Source organism: Alligator mississippiensis, chromosome 13, assembly GCF_030867095.1.
Source record: "Alligator mississippiensis isolate rAllMis1 chromosome 13, rAllMis1, whole genome shotgun sequence".
In the NCBI taxonomy this organism is placed as follows: domain Eukaryota; kingdom Metazoa; phylum Chordata; order Crocodylia; family Alligatoridae; genus Alligator; species Alligator mississippiensis.
The window spans coordinates 27,546,345-27,569,826 of record NC_081836.1 but is presented as its reverse complement, the minus strand read 5'-3'; the positions used below and the strand labels follow the sequence as shown (position 1 = coordinate 27,569,826).

The window sequence follows — 23,482 nt, the reverse complement described above, 5'->3', positions numbered from 1 at the left end:
CCCCCCCCCGTGGCCACCTGAGCAGGCTAGGTGCTGCCCTAACATGGAGGCAGCACCCGGCCCAATCCAACTCTTCCCTGGAGGGTACCACTGCTGCAGAGCGAAGGACTGGGGTCTTCCAAAGCTTAGGGGCCACTTGTCCAGCTTGCCCCCTGGCCGCAGGCAGGCTCTGCCAAAAAAAGGGGGAAAAAAAAGGATCAGGCCCCTCGCTGTAACGCGACAGAAAAATAAAACCCTTAAATTGAAACGGTGGGCTTCAATTAAAAACCCACCATTTTAATTTAGGGGACATAGACGACTAAACCAAGCACCCTATATGTCTACACTGTTCAGGGAAACTTCATTTTTGTACCTTTTTCAGAAATAAGATTGCAGCAAATAGACCCGAATAACATAACTGCTTTCTCCTTCTAACAGAGATTATTTAAGGCTCTGAACATTGGATAGCTGCTCAGACCAAAGAGGCAATACTGGTGTAAGCAGAAGATTACCTTTCAAGGAAAGAAATTTCCTGTTGAATCCAGATGGAACAAACACAGAAGATGCTTACAGAAATCACTGCTACCTGCAAGGCTGAAAAGCTGGCCTAAAGGATAAAGCAAGAACTAGAGGCTTCTTAAAAGGAATTAAAGCAAGAAAACCACTTGACAACTTCTCGAAACCTATTAAAGCTACATCCAGAGGTTTCCCAGAAAGGGCTAAGATATGACCTGCAGTTGGAAATAATTACTTGGTGAAGGCAGCAGCTACAAAGTGACTAGACAGCTTGGGAAACAGTTACAAAATATTCACTCTGGACTGGCAAAATAGATTGATAAGGTTACCAGCAACCTGACCACATATTTTCTAGGGTATAAGGAAGACTGAGAAAGCCTCGGCCAGCATGGGATTTGCTAACAGAGATAAGCTGCAGCAAGGACTCAAAGAGCCTGGGGGGGAAAAAAAATCACCAGGAGAAAGAATTCAGAGGCTTGAAGATCACAGCTGAAGCCAGCCATCTGCCTGGGGTTTCAGAACAGTGAGAGAATCGGGTAAGGATGGACGTTACAATGCTTTTCTATCCCTTTTATAACCTGCAGGAGCCCAGAAAGCAAAAGTCAGGCGATTCCAGCTTAAGTAATAAAAATACTTGCCTTCTTTGAGGAAAAAAAATATTTTGGCAGGCTTATTATAACATCATGGCACAAACGAATAGTCGGGAAAATGAACAGGGAGTGGGATTTCCAGCAGCCAACTTGAATGGCCTGGTTCTGACAGAGCTGCAGAACTCACCCTAGGAAACAGACAGTTATCCAAACATGGTACAAGCTTTGACATGTCGCTTTGAGCCAACTGTCATTACAGAGTTGGCCAAAGCACAGCTAAGAGCTACAAAGACAGGGAAAGGAGAGGGCTCATCTGCTGGGGCAGAGGACCTGAGGGGCCTTTGTTTTTTGGCATAACGGTATCAGATACCAGTGAGGACTTCCAGGATAAATTGGTAATGGGCCAGTTTATAGCTGTTCAAATGGACTTGGACTTGTAAATGACAGGAGGCCAAAGGCACTTTCTAAGGTCATGGAATCGTGCATGAACTTGTCTTTCCTTGCAGCAGCCCAACAGAAGAGAGCAGTCACTAGTGAGGGAAACAGAAGCTGATTGCCATGAGCCCTGTAAGTACAATCCTATGTCTAATGTGCCTAATGTGGGGAGGGGAAGGGGAAAAAGGGAATCCAGTTTGGTTCATGTGCTTTTGAACAACTGGAAAAAAGTGTTAAAAATTTGGTTTGTAAAACAGAAGGGACAGATGATAATGCACAAAATCAAGGGAACTGGTCAAGTTAAATATTGGTTCTGTTAAAAACAAACAAACAAACAAACAAAAGATGGATTATTAATGAGTTAATAAAAGCCAGATCACACTGTCATAAGGGTCTAATGAAAGTTTATTTAACCGGTCTGACAAATGGGAACACCAAACTGGACATGCAGAGTTTGGTAGGACAAAGCAGGTTGCTCCAAGATTTTTGGTCAGAATCGGACACTTAAACAACAATGAGAGTGTAGCTATTAAATGTGTTATGAGAGCCGTTAAAAGTCAGGAAATGCAAACACAAACTCCAACATAAATTATTAGAGCGGACATCCTGAACACCTTGGGGATTCAAAATCAAACTGCCTTATTTGTCTCAAGTGGACATCAGTGTCTGGCAAACTTGTCAGCCCCAAAATGGGAGGAAATTGTCCATCTGGAAGCTGAACGAGAAGTCTGGATAGCTGAGAGAGGATGAGTTGTTAATCAATTTGGTTTAATTAGGAAAATAACTATGTTGTCACTGGCAGGCAAGGCATCCTTAAAACTGAAAATTCCCTTGAATTTTCCCTTGCAAGATGCTGCACAGGTAAAATAAGTGCTTTGCAAACAGTTGCAAACGGAGGTGAAATAAGTGGTTTGCAAGACGCCCTTTCTTCTGGAATGGAAATCATCATGTGCTGTGGTTGTTTTTCAAATAAAGAATGGTTAAAATCTACCCTTGGGCTCAGAAGAATTTTAGCTGCCAAAATTCTGTGGCTTTGACTCAGAAACATAAGAATACGGCATGGCATACCTCTCAGACTGTTTTTTATATCTAGATCCTATCTTAGTACATGCTAACCCATTTGAACAGAAACTAGCACACTTCCAAATGACCTGCAATAAGCCTAAATCTGCCAATTTGAACCTGAACCTAAGAAAATGGGAGGCATCTGAAAAAGAGGTAATTCTTTTCATCTTTGCACATTGATAAGTGAAGAGTAATAAATGTGGGGAGAAAATAACACAATGATAGGCTCTGGATTTGCCATTTCTAGGCAGGATGTAGTAGAGCTAGAAAGGATAGGGATATGATAGGGAGAAGGACAACAGACAGTTGCAAGTACAGAAATGATCAGGCAGCAGATTTAAAACAAAACAAGAAAGGATTTTTTTTTTTTATTTACACAATGCAAGATAAACTTGGGAAATTGGTCACCACCAGATGTTGCGAAAGTCAGTGGTATAAGTATAACCAGATTCAAAATTAGCCAAATTTCTGGAGGACAGTCTCTGGGGCTATTAAGCACAGCAGTCAGATGTAACCTCATGCTCTGAACGTCCCTAAGCTTATGACTACTGGTAACTAGGAAGGTATGGCAGGAGATGGGTCAGTACATATTCTCTGTTTCTCATATGCCTGAGCTAAAGCGGCTACTATATGACATTATCAGAGACAGGCTCCTGGGATAAGTAGATGATTGGTCTGACACAATGGGCATGTCCACACATGCAAGCACATGTGCTTGCAGCAGCTCAAATAAAAGCAGTGCAAATTTGAGCCGGGGCTTTTTGCCTCAGCGCACATACTCGGACATGCACTTTGGTGTGGAGCAAATTGTGCCACTTGGGGCAAAATAACCCTGCCTGGCTCCTCCCGGATCTGCAGCCAGGGGGAGCTAGAGCCTGGGGCCAGCACCTGTGCTGTCCCCAGCACTATAAAAAGCTGCCCTGTCAAGTAGCTCAGGGCAGCTACTCACTCTCAGGAGCTTCTGGGGCCCAGCCAGTTGGTACCTGTGGACACTACCCCTTGTGCTAGCTGGACTGCTGAAGCAGCCCTGAGAGTTTCCTGCACCCTCTACCCATTGAGGCAGTCTAGCAGTGGAGGCTGCTGCCTGGCTGTGACGTGCTGCGCAGCTGCCAGACCCAGATGAGTCATCTGCCTCCCTAGCAGGAATTCTAGTGTTCCCCATCTGAAAACTGAAAAATCCCTGATGAAAAAAATCCCAAAGTCACTCTGTAAAATACCCCAAAATCCATGTTCCTCCACAATTAAAACAAAAGACCACTAGAGAGAAAGAGAGAGCGCGATCAGTTGAGCAGTGTTTTATTGATATATGTATAATGTTAAAACAATTTGGAAGACTACCAGTGTCTCTACCATAGTAATAAAGTGAATTCTAAATACATGTTTCATGAATTCATGAATACTTGAATAGCTTTTGCTGCCCCCCACAGGAGCTACAGCTCCCCCCACCCCCCCACCCCCGCCAGGGGCCACAGACCCCCCACAGGGGCCATGTGCTCCACCCCTGCTTGCTCCCCCAGCCCCCCGGATTGCTGCCCCGCCTGGCCCTATCCCCCGCAGGCTCCTGCAGCCCACCATGGCTGCCCCCCCAACCCCAGCCTCCAGCACTTAAAAGGAAAAAAAAGCCTCTACTCACAGCAGAAGCAGGGGTTGTGGGGGCTCTGGGGCCTCCTGGCAGAGCCCCCCCTCTCCCCCCGGACAGCACAGGGCAGGGGGGGAGCAGGGCTTGGGCCGGGGCTGCTGGGTCTGTCACCCTGCCCCGCACTGTGCCCAATGGCACCTGGAACTGCCAGTAAGTACCAAGGTCTTTTGTTTGTTTGTTTCCTGAGATGCTGGGGGGGGCTGGGGCCAGGCAGGGCAGGGATCGGTGGGGCTCAGGGGGCAGGCGGGGGCTGGGGCTGGGCAGGGCAGGGATCCAAAGGGCTGGGGAAGCGGGCAGAGCCAGTGGGGGTCCCCCCCCATGGTCCCCTCCCCCCTCCTCCAGCCCCCTGACCCCTTACTTACTGGCAGTGGAACCTGGGTTCAGCTCCCTGCTGCTGGCACGCTGCTTGCCCTTCACAGGCAGGCAACGTGCTTTGGTACCAGGGTGAGGGCTAACTATAGAAATGTTCTGGCAGCCAGAGCATCTTTGGAGGACCCAGCCTCCAGTTGCCTCAGGGCACGGTCCGGGATCATACCCTGCCCTGCTTTCTCTCTGCTGGGTTTTTTGACCCCTGGATACCCAGGGGTCTAATTTTGTTCCCACGCTGCAAATTTGCAGTGCGAGGAACATTTTCTTGCTCCTGCACGTGCCTCTTGCAGCGTCTCAAAGGGGGTCAAAACGCTGCAAAAGGCACGTGGGGGCTTGTCTGGACGCGCCCAATATGGCCGTTCTTACGTTCTTAGGAGCAAAATCAGCAAAGAGGAAATTTTCACTGACTAAAAGAAAAATGAGGCAGTACAAATCTGCCTCGCTCTTCAGGGACTCACAGATAGACAGTTTGGTAGGGCTCCTTTCCTATTTTGGAAATTTTTATTTGTGGGTTTGCAAATGTGTGAGAAAGGGAAAACATTTCAGTGGACAGCAGAGAGGAGTTAAGGATTTTCAGAGTTGAGAAAGGCTCTTATGACTGCTTCTCTTTTAGGTTCCCTTTGTTTGCAAACTCTTTTTGATTTAGCTGTGGATGCTAATACTATTACCTCCAATTCATAAGTAACAGGAAGGCCATCTGAAAAAGTGCCATGGCAACAAATTTGCAGCATGGGTGGTCTTCAGTGGCAGATTTACCATGAAACAAACCATGCAGTGGCACAGGGTGCCCAGTGACAGGGAGCTCCAAAATGCAGGACAAATCTGACAAATGACTGAACTTAAGAAGTGTTGCAAGTCTCGAAGCTTTCTACGTTCTGTGAACTTTTTCTGCAAACTGTGCTCTAAATGTATTTTTTTTAAGTAGTCTAGCAAAGAATTTGCATCGCCATTTTTTTGTTGTCTCGAATGTTCCTTTTCTGGGCTGGGACCCCGAGGGGGGCCCTAAAATGAAGCTGCGCACAGGACCCCACTAACTCTTAAATCCACCACTGCTGCTTTTACAAATGGAGCGAGTAGCTAGAGAAGTTGAGTCAGGAAGAATTGTGAAAGTAATGAATTCCCCATTAGAACAGAACCGGCAAAGTTCGTCCTGACTGGCAAGCTCTACAGAAACAGTAGGTAGTCTTCAGTAATCCATTAAAAGCAGCCCCCACTGTTAGCAGAAAGAAAATTGGATAAGGAAAGAAAAACTCTAAAGAGATGTGTGTGGGAATAGAACTGTGATTTGGATGGTAATATGGAAGAACTCACTGGAAAGGCAGGCCTGTGAATTTCTGAGCAAGAAAAACGCCTGCAGTCATTTCATTCTGGCATGTTCAGGGAATTAGGACTGTGTGCCCATTGTTTTGTAAATAATAAGGTTACACCAAAGATTACATCTGACTCAGATTCTCTTGCTAATGGATTTTTTATAATTCAAATGGGTTTCTTCCTGTTAAGTATCTTTTCTATCTAAAATGGAGTTTTCAAAAGATAAGTTGTCTGACCTACAGCCCTATTCCAAAATAGAAAGGTTACTATAATTGCCTTGTTTTTAAGGAGAATAAGAACATGCTTTTAGATTACTAGAGATGAAAGTGGAGCTGATGAAATGTGTCATGTCTGGGTTTATTTTTATTTTGCTGATGAATGAATGTTGAGCCACTGGTTTTGTTATACTTGGGTTTTGCCCATGAGTTATTTCTAGAGATTCAATATTGAATTTTCCATAAATCAGTGATATACCATCTTATGACCTTTCACTCAGGTAGAAACATGACAGCTTCTTCATGCTTTGGGGGGGAGGGGGGGGAGGGTCACAGATTAACAGTTTTTATATTAGGAGAAACACAGCATCTTTAACATTGCAGCTTTTCCAAATGAGACTGCCAAGAATGAGCAAATTCAAAATTTGACCAATATAAGTCACAGGGCTCCAACGCAAGCCAGCACATGACTTGTGAGAAGACCTTGCAGAAGGGCTTTACAAGTTGATGCAAAAATTGTAGACTGTGGGCATGTCTACACATTCATTAATGCTCATTTGCTACTGTGCATTAAATTTAGAACCTCTAATGTGAAGTACTAAATAAATGTGCATTAGGCTACACTAATGCGCAGTAGCAAAAGTGTATTTTTTTTAGTGACTCTTAATGCACAGTAGCCTATTTTTATTGTGCATTAGTGCATTAGCATGGTTTCTGACGTGATGCTTTAATGCACAGTAAAATAGGCCATTGCGCATTAAAACGCACACATAGAAACCTGGTGGGATTCTTCCCACGACTGGGCAGTACATATTGAGGGTTATAGGCTGTACAGAAAGGACAGGGTGGGGAAGAAAGGGGGAGGGGTTGCGCTTTATGTCAATGAGCAATATACATCGACCCTCATCAAGAAGGAATCGAAGGATGAGAAAGTAGAAGGATTGTGGGTTAGGTTACATGGGGGGCAAGGAGAAAGGGATTTGGTGGTAGGGGTCTGCTACAGACCCCCAAACCAAGGGGAAGAACTAGATTCGGGGCTCCTGAGGCAGCTCTCGGAGACCATAAAAGCTAAGGAGGCGGTAGTCATGGGGGACCTAAACTACCCAGTCATCTGCTGGGAGACGCAGACAGCAAAGTCCCACCATTCACACAAGTTCCTATCCTGTGTACAGGACCTCCACCTGACGCAGGAGGTACATGGTCTCACTAGGGGGAATGCCTTACTGGATCTGGTATTGGCAACGGGGGATGATATGGTAGGGGACCTACAGATCGGTGGCCATCTGGAGGACAGTGATCACCAAATAATAGAATTCTTCATAAGACGTCGAGTGGGTAAGGTAACTAGTAGGGTGAAAGTGCTAGACTTTAGGAAAGCTGATTTCAATTAACTCAGGCGATTAGTCAAGGATGCACTGCAGAGTAGGAGTTTTGAAGTGATGGGAGCCCAAGAAGGGTGGCTGTGCCTTAAGGAAATGATCCTTCGGGCACAGAGGGAAATGATCCCGATGCGAGGAAAAAGAGGGAAAGGGGCCAGGAGGCTTCCTTGGCTGACCAGAGAAATCCAGGGCAGACTACGGGCCAAAAGGGGGGCACATAAAAAGTGGAAACAGGGAGAGATTACCAAAGAGGAGTATACCTCCTCTGCTCGCACTTGTAGGGAGGCAGTTAGACTGGCCAAAGCTACCATGGAGCTGAGGATGGCATCCCAAGTAAAGGATAACAAGAAATTGTTTTTTAGATATATAGGGAGTAAAAGGAAGGCCCAGGGAGGAATAGGACCCCTACTAAATGGGCATAAGCAATTGGTGACGGACAGGGGGGACAAGGCTGAACTCCTCAGTGAGTTCTTTGCCTCAGTGTTCCTAAGCGAGGGGCAAGACAAGTCTCTCACTGGGATTGTAGAGAGGCAGCAGCACGGCGCCAGACTACCATGCGTAGACCCTGAGATGGTACAGTCACTTGGAGGAACTGGATGCCTTTAAGTCAGCAGGCCCGGATGAGCTCCATCCGAGGGTGCTGAAAGCACTGGCCGACGTCATTGCACAGCCACTGGCGGGAATATTTGAATGCTCATGGCACACGGGCCAAGTCCCAGAGGACTGGAAAAGGGCCAATGTGGTCCCCATTTTCAAGAAGGGGAGGAAGGAGGACCCAGGCAACTATAGGCCAGTCAGTCTCACCTCCATCCTTGGCAAAGTCTTTGAAAAAATTATCAAGGCTCACATTTGTGAGAGCCCGGCAGGACAAATTACGCTGAGGGGAAACCAGCACGGGTTCGTAGCAGGCAGATCATGCCTGACTAATCTAGTCTCTTTTTATGATCAGGTTACGAAACGCCTGGACACAGGAGGAGGGGTGGATGTCGTATATTTAGACTTCAGGAAGGCCTTCGATACGGTATCCCACCCCATACTGGTGAACAAGTTAAGAGGCTGTGACTTGGATGACTACACAGCCAATCTGGTGGGTGGTGAATTGGCTAGAGGGTCGCACCCAGAGAGTCGTGGTGGATGGGTCGGTCTCGACCTGGAAGGGTGTGGGCAGTGGGGTCCTGCAGGGCTCGGTCCTTGGACCGATACACTTCAATGTCCTCATCAGTGACTTGGACGAGGGAGTGAAATGTACTCTGTCCAAGTTTGCAGATGACACAAAACTGTGGGGAGAAGTGGACACGTTGGAGGGCAGGGAACAGCTGCAAGCAGACCTGGATAGGTTGGACAAGTGGGCAGAAAACAACAGAATGCAATTCAACAAGGAGAAATGCAAAGTGCTGCACCTAGGGAGGAAAAATGTCCAGCACACCTACTGCCTAGGAAATGACCTGCTGGGTGGCACGGAAGCAGAAAGGGATCTTGGAGTCCTAGTGGACTCCAAGATGAACATGAGTCGGCAGTGTGACGAAGCCATCAGAAAAGCGAATGGCACTTTATCGTGCATCAACAGATGCATGACGAATAGATCCAAGGAGGTGATACTTCCCCTGTATCGGGCGCTGGTCAGACCGCAGTTGGAGTACTGCATGCAATTCTGGGCACCACACTTCAAGAGGGATGTGGATAACCTGGAGAGGGTCCAGAGAAGGGCCACTTGTATGGTTAAGGGCTTGCAGACCAAGCCCTATGAGGAGAGACTAGAGAAACTGGACCTTTTCAGCCTCCGCAAGAGAAGGTTGAGAGGCGACCTTGTGGTTGCCTATAAGTTTATCATGGGGGCACAGAAGGGAATTGGTGAAGTTTTATTCACCAAGGCGCCCCAGGGGGTTACAAGAAATAATGGCCACAAGCTAGCAGAGAGCAGATTTAGATTGGACATTAGGAAGAACTTCTTCACAGTTCGAGTGGCCAAGGTCTGGAACGGGCTCCCAAGGGAGGTGGTGCTCTCCCCTACCCTGGGGGTCTTCAAGAGGAGGTTAGATAATCATCTAGCTGGGGTCATCTAGACCCAGCACTCTGTCCTGCCTACGCAGGGGGTCGGACTTGATGATCTATTGAGGTCCCTTCCGACCCTAACATCTATGAATCTATAGATGCGCCCTGTGAGAATCGAGAGAAACACTGAAAAGCTTTCCCTTTTGAGTCAACAAGCCAAAGGAAGACTGATGTTCCAGAATCTCCAAGACAAAATCCCTTGGGGAAAGGAAGTCAGAACATTGACAAACCAGCCACTTGGGCCTCTGACCACTGTCTACCTGCTAGCAGGAAATGCTGTGCTGATGAACATCCCCAGATAGGTTTTTGTCAGCAGTTTCAGCTCTTACCCTACAAGGGTCAAGAAAACTATGGGAGTTCAGTAACTTCTTTTAACTATCCCATTTTTCCCTCTGGATAGGTTTTTGTCTTTTGTTTTCATTAATATCTTCTTTATTTTAGGGTGTGAATGTGAAGGTGTGGCAATACGCATATATGTGTGAGTGTATCCATATTGCCCAATTCTGAAAGTATCAGAAGAAAACCCTATCCAGGTTTAAGGAGCCTTCAACTCCCATGAAGGATTCTCATGGAAGTGCACTCTGTATTTAAAACTCCTGAGACTCTCAGACCCTACAGGTGATGGTTTCTCAGACCTTACAGGTGACCAGAGGTGTTAAGCTTCTGCTTAACAAGAGTGTTAGGTTGAAATCTACAGTGTATCTCCATTGGGAAAGGAAGGAAAGAGTTAGCTATGACCAAAACATTGACATCCAAGAAGGAAGCATTATATATTTTTCTGAGCTTATGATTCAGACCAGGACTGTCCAACTGGCAGCCCACAAGGGATTAATCTGGGCTCTCCTTGGCTGCTGCTCCCCTTATTGCTCTGGCTGCGGCTGCAGCTGGGGTCCCCAGCTTCCCCATCCCTTCTCTGGGTTTTACTTCCTGCCCCACCCCAGGGGGTGGAGCAGGGAAGAGTGGCACAGCTCAGCACAGCCTACAGCTCAGGGAAAGCCTGTGGCATGGTGTTGTTGGGGAGCCAGTAGCCAAGAAGGTTGGGGAGCAGGCACCTTTCCACCCACACATGCACTAGTGGTGGGGGAGGGGGGATTTACCTGCCTGCACTATGGTGCAGGAGGCTGGGGGAGCTGCCTACCCACATGATGCCGTTAGAGGTTGCAGCTGGGGACATAAGGAGGTGGCTGTGACCCCTGTTACCATGTAACCCCCAACTGCTAAGACAGGTCTGAACCTGGACAACCCTGGTTCAGACAGATGAATTCTTCAAGTGGGATTTATAACTAAACAAAAAACCACTCTCCCAAGTTCTTTCATAGAATTTGCCTGGTATTCATTTGCTGATTTCACTCCAGTTTTAATGCTGAGACTCAGTTTGGTTTGACAGTGACTTGATTTGAAATGTAATAAGGTATTTCAGTCTGAGTTTAGCCTAATGTCAAAAATAGCTTCACTTTGGAGATGCATGTTCTTATTTTAGCTTATAAAATAGAAACTGATACCAAGTCATCTCTCTCAGTGGGTGTGTCTACATGTGCCCCTGACTGTGCAGTTGGTACTGCACAGTCCCAGCAGTGCAGGTAGTTTGCCCCCTCAGTCCTGGCAGCGCTTGCTCCCTCTGGCCTCGCACAGTCCCACCCTGTTTTCTTTCCTGCCAAGCCTTGATGTTATGATTGGATAGGGAGGCTGTCACTAGAGGGCAGGGGGGGTTGGATGTTAGGGGGCAGGAGGGTTTGGGCACCTTGACCAACTTTACTCAGGCTAGGCCCATCCATCCAAGATCCATTCTCTCCTGACTGTAGGGTCCCAGGCCCCAGCTCCAGCCCTGCCCTCCCAAGCTCTGTGCTCCTCAGCCCCTGGTCTCGCCCTTGCATTTTCTGGGCCACTCGGCCCCAGTCTTTGCTGTCTGACACCACATTTCTTCCGCTAACAGCAATGCTAGAACCTTAGAAGTGTCTAGGACTTGGAGTGCCCCGGCACCCTTTTCAGTGGCCTGCTTCATCCCTACAGCCACAACCCAGTCCTCCAGTATTTAAACACAAATGAAAAGATATGAGCATCTGCTCTCAAACAAAAGGTTCCTCATCCTTGGTTAACACTGCACTGTGACAAAACTACCATGCAAGGACCCAAAATACTTATCTTTGGCTGCCTGGTGGTGCAGGAGCTTCCTGCTGCAGCTTCCCTGGAGTCCTTCTTCCTTGTCTGGTCAAGCCCTGCCCCTCCCTAGAGCTCTGCTTCTTGCAGCCTGCAGGACCAGACTACCCACCTTGCTTCAGGTCCTGGGCTTATATGTGTCTCTCTGGGTGGGTCACATGACCCACTACTCTGCCAATCACTGGCTGCACCAGGGGCACGTGGCCACCATCGGTTTGTCCAGGAGGCTGGAGCCAGCCCACTGATCCTTGGCTCCCTCTCTCCTTCAGTAATGGGGTAGGTGCCCCATTACATGCCCTCTCCACCCCATTTTTTTCCCAGGCTTATGGTTTGGTTGCTCCCGCTGGCTCTCTTCCTTGCTCTTCCAGAAAAAGAAACCTGCATTGCCATGCTGTCTTCTTGGTCAGTGCTCTATAACAAAATTATAGGGTGGCAGGCTTAAACACTAGTGGGTTACTCAGGAATTGTCTTTCTTCATTTGGTGTAGCCATTGTAAAGGTGTGTGGTTGGTTGCCACCATGAATTGCCTCCCCAAAAAGGTACTAATGGAAACTCTCCACCACCCACTTTATGGTTAAGCATTCTTTTTCAATGGTGGCATATGCTCATTTGTCGGGGTGTAACTTGTGGCTGATATAGGCTACTGGGTATTCTTCCCTGTTTCTTTTTGCAATAGTACTGTCTCTATGGCTGTGTTGGATGTGTCAGTTTGCACCAGAAAGCATATTTCAAACTCTGGTACATGTACCACCAGTTGTGAGCACGGGGCATTTTTTACCTCCTGAAAGGCTTTGGCAGCTTCAGGAGTCCATCAGACTTTGTTTGGGGCTGCTGCCTTAGTTAGCATAGATAGGGGGTTTGTGAGCTTGGAAAACATCAGCATTGATGATAATAGTTAACTAAGCCTAGGAAAGCTCGCACCTGCCTTTTCGTACGTGCATGAGGTAGTCCTTCAGTGCTTGCGTTCTATCAGTGAAGGGCTTAAATTTGCCCCTTTCCCACCAGGAATCTGAAGTATCGTGTTTCTCCCTTGCCTTGAGCACATTTTTTTGGATTCGCTGTTAGGCTCACTTTCCTCAACTCTCCTAATACTGCTCTGAGAGCTCTCCGGTACCCTTCCATCCCTGTGAGAATTACTATATCATTGATGTAAGCAGCCATATAATCTTGGTGGAGCACTGACATGCGGTCCATAAACCTCTGGAAGGTGGCGACAGCCCTGTGCAACCCAAAAGGCATTCAGGAAACTATGTATAACTCCCAAGGAGTGGCAAGGCGATCTTCTCTTGGGACTGGTGTTCAAGGGGCATTTGTCAATTCCCTTCCATGAAGTGTAAGGTAGAGATGAACTGAGCACTCCTGTTCCTTTCAATCAGATCCTCAATTCATGGCACAGGGTAGGCATCATGTTTTGCCATTTCTTACTTTCTGAAAGTCCATGCAAAGGTGCATTATTCTATCCTTTCGCTACTCACTCTGCATGTTTCAAATGATACCCCAGGCTAACATCTGGCGTACTTCCTTTTTCACCTGTTTCTGTAGACCAGGGATTGGCAACCCCTAGCATGCATGCCAGAGCTTGGCATGTGAAGCCATTTTGCTCAGCACATCACAGCTGGCCCTGGCTCTGGACAGGTCTCTGCCACTGGCCACAGAGGCTGGGCTGCTTGCAGCGGCAGTAGGAAGGCTACAAATACTGCTGCGAGCATCCAAGGCTCTGTGGCAGGCAACAGGAGCCTGCCCAAAGCCTAGGTTGCTTGCAGGAGGCAGCCATAAGGCTGCAGGCAGCTGCACTGAGGTCCAGAGCCCTGGGCTGCCTAGTTGCCAGTGGTATGTGCACTCTGGGGAGCACGGTGGGGAAGGGGACAGGGTTGCACTGCCACAACAGGGATTGGGCCCCTGATAGATCCCCTGCTGTCTGACCTTGACATGCCAACATCTTCCAAGTCAAGGTTGAGGGGGTTTTTGGCACTCGGCCCAAAAACGTTGCTGACCCCTGATGTAGATGTTGGTGAATGTGGCTTCAGCCCTCCTGCATGATTCTGCTAGAGGCTGTCTAAATGGTGCTTGATTTAGCCTGGTAATCCCAGGCTTTTCAGTGAAGTGCGAGAATTCCTGAGGTCTTTCTGTTCCATCTGGATGCAATTAGTATCCAACGGTTGATCTCCCAAGGCCACCAGGGCCCCACTCCCTTGCTTTTCTACCTGGAGTCCCAATTCCAGCTGGTCTGGGTAGGGTGCTATAAACATGATTTCCCTCTCCCTCCATTTCTTCAGCAAGGTGATGTGGTACACTTGGTGGGTTTTCCCTCTGCCCAGTTGCCACACTTCATAGTCCATTGGTTCTGTTCTCCTAGTGACTTCATGGGGTCCCTGCCATAGAGCCATCAGTTTAGGTATCTCATCCAGGAGTAGTAGGATCAGCACGCTGTCTCCTACTTTGAACTGCCATTCCCACTCCTGGTGGTTGTATGACGTGGCTTGCCTGTTCTGAGCAGCTTGCAGATTCTTCCCTGAGGCTGCCCTAACCAATGTGAACTGTTCTCTAAGCTGCAGTAGGTGCTTGACTGGGTACCTTGCTGCCCCTTCCTGTATTTTGTCGCCCTCCTTGATCAGATCTAACATCCCCATGGCTGATGCCCATACAGTGGCTCAAAGAAGGAAAGCCCAGTTGACTCCTGGGGCACCTCTCAAAAGGTGAACATTAAGGAGGCCAGAAGTTTGTCTCAATATCTGGGGTCCTTACCTGTTATCTTTCTAAGCCAGGGGTAGGCAACATTTATTGGCCAGAGTGCTGAAAAAACCCCAATGTCTACCTTAGAAGGTGCTGTAGTGCCGGTATGCCAGAAAAACAAAACAAGGGCAGGACACACTGCATATTAGCATAGTTAATAATCATAAATGTTGCCCTTTTTTACGGTATATACCAGATTTTCTAAAAATTCTAAACCTGGTGAAAATAAATAAAACTTCTTATACTACCTTTGCTTAACAAACAAAAGAGCATGTTGTGATGAGAATGAAAAAGAGAAAGAGAAGAGAAAGGAGACAAAAAAGAGGGGAGAGAGATAAAAGAAAGAGAGAGAGAAGAGAAGAAAAAGAATAGAGAAAGAAAGAAAAAGAGGAGAGGCAAAGAAAAAGAAAGAGGGTGCAATCCTCACTGCCAGTGTCTCCCACCATTACCAGCGGTGGCACAGGCCCGCTGGCCCAGGGCAGCGTCCAGCATAGGGAGGCAGCAACACCCCAGCAGCAGTCACCAGAGCCAGGGCACTCAGGCCTCCCTGACAGCTCCAGAGTGGGGAAAGCCCGGGCCCAGAGCTGAGAGGAAGGGCCTAGCTGGGGCTCAGGCAAATGGATGCCTTGTCCTACCTGGGCAGGGGCAGCACCAGGGTGCTGAGTGCCAGGGCCAGGTGCTTGGGGCAGGGTCTGGGGCCACCCCCCAGGCAGGAAAGTCTGTTGGGGGGGAGGGGCAGGGACAGGGGAAAGGGCTATAGGGAGGAGTGGCCTTGCCCAGCACCGTGTCATGCCAGGCATATCCCGGCAGGCATGGCCCCAGCGGGCACTGCGCCAGCACCGGCTGCCTCCCCACCCCGGCCTCCCTGGCAGGCACGGCCCCAACACCAATGGGTGTAAATGGACTCTTCAGAGTATAGACAGGGGAGGCAAAAGTGGATAGGTAAGACACTAGCTGCATCACTCCTTCATGTTGCTACAGAAATGGATATGCCTTAACTGCACAAGCCTGGTGAACCATTATGTTCAGGCAGTTACCTGCCTCAGTGCTGCCTCCCATCACCCTCCCCCTGCTCCCACCCCTGGGACAAAGCAAAATCCTGGACATTTGGTCAGGGCAGGGCGGGGCAGGCAGGAGCTGGGGCTGTGATAGGGCAGTGTGCAGGGGTTTGGGGGGAGGTTGCCTGCCCCTCCAGTGGTGGAAAGGGACAGGGGCCCTCCGAGGGCAGTGGGGAACTCCATGGCTGGCCGGTAGCACAGGGGCCGGTGCCTGTGCTCGCAGGGGCTGCGCGGCCAGGAGATGCCTGGAGCATGCCTGGGGAGGAGGGAGAGGGGAGGGGATCTGTGGCCAGGCCTCCTGGTGCAGTGCTGCAGTCCCATCCCAGGGCTGGAGGGTGCCACAAGCCTCCTCTCCTCTCCCTCCAGCCTGCGCTGGAGTCCAACACACCCTGCTACTGCCTGTATGAACTGGAGCCACTGTGCTCCAGCCTGGTCAGGATGGGGACAGCTGGGGCCCCTCTAGCAGGCCTGGGGGTCAGGGGGCTGCAGGTCAGGACACTGGCAGGCTCGGGGCTGCAGGTCAAGAGTGAGGGGCACCAGCAGGGATGGGTGGGAGGAAGGGCAGGTCAGGAGTGAGGGGCACCATCATGGCCCAGGGGGGCAGGCTACTGTGGTTTGGGAGTGAGGGACACTAGCATGGCTGGGGTCAGTAGGTCAGGAGTGAGGGGCAGCACCAGGGCTGGGGGGAGGAGGGAGGGCTGTTGGGGCCAGGCATAGCTACAGCCACCTGAGCCCCACTGGGAAGGGAAGCCCTATAGCCCCAGTGAGTGGGGAGAAGATGTGCAGCCCTAGTAAGGGTAGGCCGCAGTGAAAGGGTAGAGATGTAGAGCCCCAGTGAAGGGGGAAACCAGAGGGCTAGGAGCCCGGTGTGTGTGTGAGTTTGTGTGGAGTTGCTCCAGGACAGGCCAAGGCAAGCTTGGCCCCGGTCGGGTAATTGGCTGGCCACTACCCTGGTGAAGGTCGTGGGAGAGGCCCAAAAGATGGTATGTCTGCCACCCAAGGTGTGCACTAGATAAAGCCTATAGCTGAAGGGGCCTGCTCAGAGAGGGCGCAAGGCAGTATAAGTTGTGGATGCATGAAAGAAACCCTGTAAGAGGGGGTGGAGCATGAGAGGCCCTAGTGAGAGGAGGGCGGTATGAACGTGTGTGGGGAGGGGCTGGGAATATTTGTGTCACCTGGATGCCATCTGCAAGGCTTGGGCTGCAGTGTAGGGGAGGATCGAAGCTGCAGAGAGCATCCCCTGGCATTGGGGCAAGAATAGGCAGCCTCCTGCCTATTGAGAACCAATTATGAAACAAGGCATGGCAGGAAAGTGTGTGTGTGTGTGTGTGTGTGTGTGTGTGTGTGTTGCGGGGGGGGAGGGGTTAGCCCAGAAACAGGTGGGTAGCCCAATGGTGGACTGGCCCCAAGAAAGCCCCCACTAGTGCCAATACCACTGTAACAGGGGCTTTATGGGGTCTCCCAGGGTCTACCCACCTGCATTCTGGGCAAGACCTGCAAAAATCCAACACTTCCTGGTGAATTCCTAGGCAGAAAACCTGGAGGAGAAGGCTCTCTCATGTCTTGTCACTCCCCAAGTGCCCCTTGCTCCATGGGAACTTCATGTGCCACCCTCAGGAAGGCTTTCCAATTATATCTTATGTATTAATAACTGGGTGATCTCCTCCCCCTGCTTGGGTCCTCTGTCCACCTGCTACAATAACACATTCCTTACCTTGAATTGTGGTTGTGTTTGTGTGAGTTCCAGTAGTAATATTTCATCATTCTGGACTATGTTCCCCTCCTCATAGATGTGTCTTCTCTGGTCTGCTCAACTCTAAGTCGACTGCCTTTGACAATCTTCTCACTGTCTGCTGCCATGCTCTTGGGCCCTGCTGTCTCCCTGGGGTTTCCCCCCACAAGGACTTTTGCTAGGATGGGGGAAGGTAGCCCCCCAGGTGGTAGAGCATAGTGCCTCCATGTTATCATCTCAGTCACTAGTTCATCAAACCATGGCCAAGGCCAGCCTAGCAGGGTAAGGTAGCTTACAGGCAGTGCACCCTAGCAAGATGAGGCATGGGTATGCCTGCTATAGTTATTAGCACATGGACCTTGTCATAGCTCTGGCTTTCTATGCAGGCACATCAATGTGTGTTAGTCTGTCACATATCTCAGAGTCCCTTTCAATAGACCTTGTCACACAGGGCATGCTTGCACTCTGAATCTAGGAAGGCCAGGACCCTCTTCCCCTCTATCCACACTTTTACTGTGAGGTGATCTCCATCGCAGACCTCACTCTCCCCCTTGGTCTCCAGGGAATGGCCCCTTAGCCACATTCCATTTCTTCTACTGCCAGAGACTCTATTTTACTCCCACATGCCCCGATGGATTTTGGTGGAGCTGACCTTTTCCTGCCCACCCCAGGGACAGCTCCTGGTGAAGTTCCCCACACAGCCACGTTGGAAGCTTGCCTGGCCATTGTTGCCCAGCATGAGCAACTTCTCCGCAGCATCCTTCCACTCTGTCCAAGGCATTTGCCTTGCCTGGCTACCTTGGCCCCTGCATTCTTGACACAGTTCTTTCTCAGCTGCCATGAAGTCTCCAGCCAATCTTACTGCTTCATTCAGGGTCTAGAGGTGGTGGCTCCTCACCTAGTTCCTGACCCCCACCTTCCAGATCCCATATAAATTGGTCCTGGGCTACTTGTCCTCATAGCTCCTCAGGTCACCTCTGTGGTGTGGAGCCATTTGGTAGCCTCATCCTGGAGGAGCTGGCCTAGTCTGCAAGAGCTGAGGGTACTACCCAGACATTTGCTGGGAGGAGCAGACAGCCAGGTCTGACTGCTCGCGTAGGTTCCTGGCTGTATTACAGGACCTTCACCTTATCCAGGAGGTGCACAGCCCCACTAGGGGTAATGCCTTGCTGGACCTGGTCCTGGCCATGGGGGATGACCTGGTGAGGGGACTGCAGGTTCTTGACCACCTGGCAATAGCGATCATCACCTGCTGGAATTCACTATCCAGCACAAGGTGTCAAGGGCTTACCTCAAGACTAAAGCCCTTGACTTCAGAAGAGCCAACTTCAATGAGATTCGGAGATTAGTGGGGGAGGCACTGAGGGCCCAGAAGATAAAGGAGATGGGAGTCCATGAGGGATGGTCATACCTTGAGGCAGGGGTGTCCAACCTTTTTGAATGTGGGACCGGATCATGAACTTTTTATCACCCTGTGGGCGGGCAAGCCATATTCAAAGATCTCACAGGAAGCAGTGAAATTATATGGCCTATGTTACACCAGATGTCAGACTGGATGAGACAGAATCTTACAAGGGTGGCACAAAACTTCCCGTCGCTTCCACCTTTAATGGGGTCCTTTTGAGTTATAAAAACAAAGCTTCTTATGGATGCACAAAGTTTCTAATGGATGCACAGGAGGAGCCGGGTGAGGGCCGTGATGCTGCAGCCCACATGTGCCGGGCTGTACAGGTGGAGCAGCCATGGGGCAGGGACCCAGGCCACCCAAGCCCCCCGCCCCAGGCCCCACTGTGCCTTGCAAGCCTGCCCGGCGGCTCCCAGCCTGGAGCCAGCAAAAAGAAAAGGGGCTTCCTCTGCCGGAGAGGGAGGAGGCGGCGGCGGAGGAAGCGGAGGCAGTGCAGCGAGCCCGGACCAGCACTATGGGAACCTGTGAGCCGGGCATGGGGCAGCACCCAGGCAGCCCCCGGCTGCAACTTCTCCACCCGCTGCAGGGAAGATGAACCACACAGGTGAGCGTGGAGCGGGCCAGGAGCGGAGGCCCCGGGGATGATGCCTCCTTCTCCCCAGCCACAGCCCTGAGGGGCAGAGCCAGGTGCAAGCGGCGATTTAGCATGGGGGAAGGTGACCGGGGAGGGTCTGGGGGGGTTTCATCCCTGCTCCCCTCGTCCCACTTGTGCCCGGCCAGGCTCCGCTTGCAGCCCATGGTGCTGGCCAGTGCAAGCTCTGCCCGGGACCGCCCCGTGCTGCACTAATGACCCGTGCTCTTGCTGCCGGCTACTCCTCTTCCCACACACACTGCATCAGCAACGTCAAGCTGACGCAGTGCGTGTGGGAACCTTGTCCCTTCCCCAGCCCTTCAGCAGCCATTAGGAAGCTGCTGAGGGGCTCGGGGAGGGACAAGGGGTAGGAACAAAAGAAAACAGCGTTTACTTTCATTTCCCGTTGCAGTACCGCGGGCCACAGAAAATGGATTGGCGGGCCACATAGCAGCTCGCAGGCCATATGTTGGACAAGCCTGCCTTAAGGGGATGATCCTCCGGGTCTAAAGGGTAACAGTCCCTGAGAGAAGCAAGGTGGGTAAGAGTGTTCAGAAACCCCCTTGGCTCAGCAAGGGCATTCAGGAATGCCTGAGGACTAAAAGGGTGGCATACAGCCAGTGGAAGGGAGGAACTATCACCAAGGAGAAGTACTCCTCCTCGGCCCGGGAGCGTAGGAGGGCCATTAGGAAGGCCAAGGTAAAGATGGAACTCAGGCTAGCGTCCAGGATTAAGGACAACAAAAAGTCCTTTTTCAAGTACATTGGGAGCACGAAGAGGGCACCAGGCAATGTAGGGCCCCTGCAAGACACAAACGGTAATCTTGTGGCTACGCCAGATGAGAAAGCTGATATTTTTAACAGTTTCTTTGCCTCTGTTTTCTTGAACGGGGACTGGGACATCCCTCCTACCAGAGGTAGTCTTGGGCATAGCTCTGTCAGGACTTCGGTCAGTGCAGATGTAGTTAGGGATCTTCTGGAAGGGCTGGACATTTTTAAATCTGCAGGTCCAAATGCCCTCCACCCAAGGGTGTTGAGGGAGCTGGCAGGGGTCATCGCGGAGCCCTTGGCCCAGCTGTATGAGCATTTGTGGTCATCTGGCCAGGTGCTAAAGGACTGGAAACTAGCTAATGTGGTCCCAATTTTTAAGAAAGGGAGGAAGGACGACCCAAGTAACTATAGGCCTGTAAGCCTCACCTCGGTGCTCGGGAAGATCTTGGAGAGAATTATCAAGGAGCATATCTGGTGGGGGGCTGCAGGGGAGATCATGCTCAGGGGCAATCAGCCTGGGTTCAAAGGCAGGTACTGCCTGACCAACCTGATTGCCTTTTATGACCAAGTAACTTGGATGATGGCGTCAGCATGGACGTAATCTTTCTAGACTTTAAGAAGGCCTTTGACACGGTCTCTCTCCCCATTCTCATCAATAAATTAGGCAACTGTGGCATTGATGCCTGCACAGTTGGATGGGTAAAAAAAAATTGGCTGATGGGGTGCACCCAGAGAGTAGTGGTGGATGGATTGTACTCAACCTGGCGAGATGTGAGCAGTGGAGTACCCCAGGGCTTGGTCCTCGGGTCCGCACTGTTTAACATCTTCATCAGTGACTTGGATGAGGGGGTTGAAAGCATGCTGTCCAAGTTTGCTGATGACACTAAGATGTGGGGCTAGGTGGACACACTTGAAGGGAGAGAGAGGCTGCAACTAGATTTAGACAGACTACAAAAGCGGGCAGACGAGAATAGGATAGGGTTCAACGTAGACAAATGCAGGGTGCTGCACCTTGGGAGAAGGAATCCACACCATACATACAAGCTGGGGAGTTCCCCTCTTGAAAGCACAGAGACAGAAAGGGATCTTGGAGTCATTACTGACTCTGAGATGAACATGAGCTGCCAATGCCAGACCACAGCCAGCAAGGCCAGCCATACCTTGTCACGCATCCAAAGGTGCATCTCAAGCCGGTCCAGAGAGGTGATACTCCCCCTCTATGTGACTTTGGTCAGACCGCAGTTGGAGTACTGCGTCCAGTACTGGGCGCTGCACTTCAAAAGGGATGTGGCCAGCCTGGAGAGGGTTCAGAAGAGGGCCACCCACTTGGTGAGAGGGCAGCAGGACAGGCCCTACCAGGAGAGACTGAAGGACCTGAACCTGTTCAGCCTCAGCAAGAGGAGGTTGACGGGGGCCCTGGTGGCTGCCTACAAACTCAAACTCATCAGGGGAGATCAACAGCAAATAGGCAGAGCCCTTTTCTCCCCAGCACCACCTGGGATGGTGAGGAACAATGGTCATAAGCTGATGGAGAATAGGTTTAGGTTGGAGATCAGAAGGCAATATTTTAAAGTTAGGGTGGCCAGAATCTGGAACCAACTTCCCAGGGAAGTGGTCCTCGCCCCTACCTTGGGCAAATTCAAGAGGAGGTTGGATGATCACCTGTCTGGGGTCTTGTGAACCCAGCATTCATTCCTGCCTGTGGCAGGGGGTCAGACTAGATGATCTGATCAGGTCCCTCCTGACCCTAGCTACTATGAAACTACCTGCCCCTTCCTTTGCCTGCAGCTGTTGCCTATGGGTCTCCTCAGAAACTTCCAAGTTTTTTAGCACAGTCTCCTTTACCTTGTCATAGTCTCATGGCTTTTGCCCTAGGTAAAGCTGAATATGTGGCTTGGGTTTCCCCTACTAGTAACATTCCCCATCATGGGGCCCCTGTTTGCTTCCCCACTGGATGGCTGTGGCAAATCTCTCAAATGCTTCCAAGAACGTATCCCCCAGTGCAAGTGACCAAGGAGGCAGACAGCCCAGACTTCTTGTATTGCAGGTGAACATTGTTGCTACTACTTTCTGGTTTTCTATGACCAGTGTTTGAAGGGTTTCAGCCTATCAAAAATGCACATGCATCAGGTCTTCGATCCTGGCTGAGGAGGTGTTCAATTATTCATGTTAAAATATACAAGAGTCTATTTTCAAATGTGGGATCTGAATAAGATGTTTTGCTGGCTGGGAAAACCTGCACTTAATAGTATTGGCCATGCAAGTCTGGAACCTGGGAAATGTTAAGCATCTGAAGTTTAATTTGGCTTTGTCAACCATTGTGTCTCCATGTTTCTCATGGTCAGGCTCAGTGTGGACATGTCTGCATCTTGAGCATGATAGCATGAGAGGGAGAGAAAACCATATCTGTAAAATCATTTAAAACCAGTTTGGTACATCAAATACTAACATGCTTTTATTATGATAATCTATTTGTTGTATATCACAACAAGACACAGTAAGGTTTGGCAAGTTTTTTTGCGGGGTTTTGTTTTTTTTAACTGAATCTTAACTGTGGATTTCCTGGGCTTGGGTTTAGGTTCCCGTAACTTTTAGTATAGATGGCTAATGCACATTATCCATTTTAACTAGTTTGTCTGGGACCAATTAATAATCCATACTGATAAATAAATACCAGACAAGCTTCACAAAGCCCTTCTTAAGAATCAGAAAAGCCTTTTCAATGATTAACAGATAATGTGCCCAATCAACTAAACTTTACAAAGGCTGAACCATTAGATTCAACAACATAACTTGAATGGGTAAGCCTTTACTCTCTGAAGCATGAATACTCAACTATTTCTCAGAAAGTTGCCACTATAGCTGATGGGGGTATTATCCCCATCGTACAGAATAATTTAAAAATTTTGCTTTTCATAGTTGCCGTGGCACAAAGTACAATAAAGCAGCCATTTTTAAATGTATTGAGCTAGCATGTCTGCTAACATTTAAAAATTAATGTATGCATCTTCAGTCATGCTGAACTCTGCTTCCACATTCCCCCTGCACATCATTTAGTATTTTAGATTAAGAAAAGTTTGATATTAATTGCATGAAAACAGTTGGCAATATGATATAGTCTAATAGCATTCATCTGTAACGGTTTCAGATGCGAAGAACTGTCTAATAGTTGCTTTAGATTTGCTGTGGTATTCGCTTCTTTATTCCACTTCGAATTTGGAATATTGAACATCAAATTAGTTCTCTTTTCCTTTATGCTTTTTCCTGGTTCACCAACTACATTATTTGTATTCACTATTTGGCAATTGTTAGGTTCTAATAATGGTTACTTAGACAAATGGGCAGGGGAAAAATAAAAAGGGAGAAATCTTCAAAGAAACACTGGAAGCGCTCTTGCTTGCACCATTCTAATGTCACCTGGACTAAGCCATAGAAGATATAGCAGG

The 23,482-nt window shown here is 49.5% G+C and overlaps 1 long non-coding RNA gene across 2 annotated transcripts in view; it reads left to right on the top strand.

Moving 5' to 3' along the window:
• The first annotated feature begins 421 nt into the window (after positions 1 to 421).
• LOC109284516 (uncharacterized) overlaps positions 422 to 23,482 on the top strand; it is a 198,675-nt gene continuing 175,614 nt past the window's right edge. For both annotated transcript variants that reach the window (XR_009456223.1, XR_002091999.2), the window contains exons 1-2: positions 422 to 1,031; positions 1,592 to 1,652. This is a non-coding gene — a long non-coding RNA (uncharacterized LOC109284516). The remainder of the gene's footprint in view (positions 1,032 to 1,591; positions 1,653 to 23,482) is intronic.